Here is a 3,396-nt window from a genome sequence, read left to right as displayed (position 1 = left end):
GAAAGGAGGGAGCGAGAGAGGCGGGCGGGGGGCGGGGCACGATGCGTCACTTCCGCGCGGGGAGGAGGGGCTTCCGGCAGCTGCAGAAGCGGCGGCTGCCCGCGAGGGGGCCCCTCCCCGAGGCGCCGCGCGCCCCGCTGGGGCCGCTTCCCGCCCCCGGGCCTGGCCGCGCGCCTGCGTTAGGGCGCCTCCGCCCGGCCGGGGCCGTGCAGCGCGGGCTGGCGGCGGCGCTGGGTCCGCCTCGCACCGGGCGTGCGGCGGGGCGGCGGCCGGCGGCTCCACTGGCCCTGCTGGGTGCCGCCGGGCGTTGCCCGCGGCCTCGGCCCCGAGGCGGGAGCGCCGGCGGGGGGAGCGCGTGGGTGGCTCGGTGGCCAGGGACTTCAGTGAAACGTGTGTAAGATGGAGCGTCACCGCTTCGAACCGGCGCTCGGCCCGCCGGGCACCGGCGGCAGCGCGGTCTGAGGGGAGGAGGAGATGGGCGAGCACGCGCTGCTCGGCTTTTAGACAGACTCCAAAATACTCTGCTGTTCCAGAGCTCAGTTTTAATCATCACAAAGTGAAGATAATTATCATCAAATCAAGAAGTTTGGGTTTGTTTTTGTAATGTATTTGAAACTTAAGAGTTGTGAAGACAGCTTCAAATTATTTTTGGATGAATGTGCCCATTGCCCAGATCGGTATTTAAGCTCCAGGTTTAAAAGACAGCATCTCCTGGAACATAACACACAATGTTCGTGCTCCATTTCATAGAGTATGTTCTGCGTTGTACATGACGTTGCACATCCAAAAATAAAGCTGCTTTTTTTTACCTTCTTGTGAGCTGACAACAAAGCTTGTGTTTCTCAGACTGAATTAAAATAATATGAAAACATCACTGCAAGGAATAAAAATCTTGTTAATACTTGACTCAAAATCTCTTTTTCCATGACTGGGAGTACTTACCCAGTGCCTGGATCAGTATCCATGTTCCAAACTGGCCTGACTTCACGTTGGGTCCAGGACTTGGGTACAGACCATATCTGTCTGTCTTGCTGCCCCTGCTTTGTAGTCTCCATTGGAAGGAAAGATTAACAGACCAGGAAAAACTGGAAAGTTAGAGAACCACAGCAAGGGATATGCTGAGGAGCGCACCTGCCGACAGTCCAGATATACCTCAGGCATGGAGATGCTTAGGTGTTACTCCTGGAGTTCTTATCCAGCTTGTGGCATGTCAAATTTATCAGCTGCAGGTCTCTTCTGTCATTTCTGGTGTTAATTCTGGAAGACAGAAACCCTGTATTTGAGTTTGTTTTCGACTCTGTTGGAGTCCTCTGTTAGAGGAACTAGCAGATCCCTTACCCTTTGTAAAAGCTTGGAGTGTCACCTGAAAAAAAACCCAAACATTTTAGAGATGATAGTTAGGAACAAAGTTTTAGTTGACCTTTTAGTGTTGGTTAGAATTATGATTGATAATACTATCTTTGAACACAGGTTAAAAGCACAAGTTCACATCTATGAATGCCAAGTCATATGTGAAGTAAATGATTCCTTGGTTTTGCAAGGAAGATTCACTTTCCCTCTGGACTTCCCATGTTCTACACAGGTACTGTTAAAGTACTGAGATCTAACTGGGTTCACATACTTGCTTAATGCTGAACTGATTTAGCTTGTAGAAATGAAGCCCTGTGGCAGTTAACGCTTCTGGCCGTGCTAAACAAAGTTATCAAAGTCAAGAGAACTTAACCCTTGCTATCCTATTGATCAGACAGAAATTCACAGGAGATAGTAGGTTGTGTGCAGTTGAACGTTTTATATGTATCTGAATACCTTAAGGAAGTTATGTATACATTGTAATTATGTTTAAAAGGGCAAGGAAATTAAATATGAATGAGAAAATAATTATTATCATCACCTCAGAAACCAGCTCAGGGATTGCCATTAGCATTTGAAGGACCCTTCTGAGGGTCTTTGAAGAGACAGGAAAAGACATCGGCCTCTTATTTGCTCTTTAAGATAATGAAGGGTGATCAATGAAGTCCTGGACTCCCCCCATGCTGTTTCATGCTCAGGGGGCTTTTCCACTTTGGAGCCTTTCCAAATAGTTTGACTTGCAAGATTTATTGCCCACAGGCATTTACAGAATAGGCTGTGATAATTTTTATTCTGGTATACATTAAGCAAATTCTGTAAAAAGTGTAGGAGACTAAATATTATGCAAGCTGTTCTATTTATTTTCTGCTGTGTTTTCATTCTTCTCATGAGTAGAATTACTAAATATGTCTTCATATGTCTTGTGGTCAGCAATAGCTTCTTTGTGAATTATTATCTCTTCATGGAGCAACTTCAGAGTTGATCCACTCTAGTGAAAATGTAAACGCCTGATGTTTTGTGCACATCAAAATTATTTAGACTGTATGTTGCCTTGACCTGGTAAAATTCAGAAGGCTGAGGTGGAGCATGGGCTGAAAATGTGCTCACAAGAGAAAGAATTATTGGTGTTTCAGCCTGGCCTGGGAGAAGAGTCCTGGTAAGGTGTGGTGGGAACAGCAAAAGCCATGGGTCGTGAAGTAATTGCACACCTTCCAAACCCATAGCTCACCATGGGAACAAGTAGTGGCAGATGAAGTGGTGTCTTCCATCAGTTCCTCTTCCACACCATGGGATATTCTTTCATCTGACAGCAACAGCTGGAGCTCCCTTGGTATCAAAAGCAGGGGGAAAGAGGGACACTTGGCAGCTCACATAAGAACATGGCCTCTACATTAAGTCCCTGTTTCTCATGGATCTGCAAGAGACTATTTATTCGTATGTTGTTCCTTTGGTCTCTTGTGCTGTTAACTATGCAAATTCAAGTATAATCCTCATTTTGAACATAAAAGCAGCAGCTGGTGCTCTGAGAACCTTGTGATGCATGTCTTGTTAGCCTAGAGACCTCTCCATACCTTCCTCTCCAAAGCCTTTCGGAACCTTTTCTATTAGGGTGTTCCTGCTGGAAGACAAAGGGGAGAAGAACACTTTTGTATTGTATGTGATTACTTGAAAATGCATGTAAATGTATTACTTTAGGCATGAGTGGTAGAACCAGTTTCAATATAATCATGTTTTTAAAGAGTAATCTATTTTTGCTAACATCAACACAGCAAAAATATGTCTTTATATTAAAAAAATAAATTTGTTAGACATTTCCCTGAGGAATCGAGACTAAGAATGGTACAGGAATTTTCAAACAGACTTTTTATTTTAATATCAGAGTAAACTATTGATGCAGTAATGTTAATGACAACAAAGTGAAAAAACCAATATAACGTAAGAAAAAATGCTGTGTCAATCAGCATAGTACTCAAAATTAGAAGAGGCCTCAGCTCAGTTGAGATCTGCCATACATATTTTGCTGTATAAACTTACATCCTAGCTATG

The sequence above is a fragment of the Falco naumanni genome, chromosome 5 (genome assembly GCF_017639655.2).
Source record: "Falco naumanni isolate bFalNau1 chromosome 5, bFalNau1.pat, whole genome shotgun sequence".
Taxonomy (NCBI): Eukaryota; Metazoa; Chordata; class Aves; order Falconiformes; family Falconidae; genus Falco; species Falco naumanni.
The sequence above is the reverse complement of the archived record's forward strand: the minus strand, read 5'-3'. Positions refer to the sequence as shown.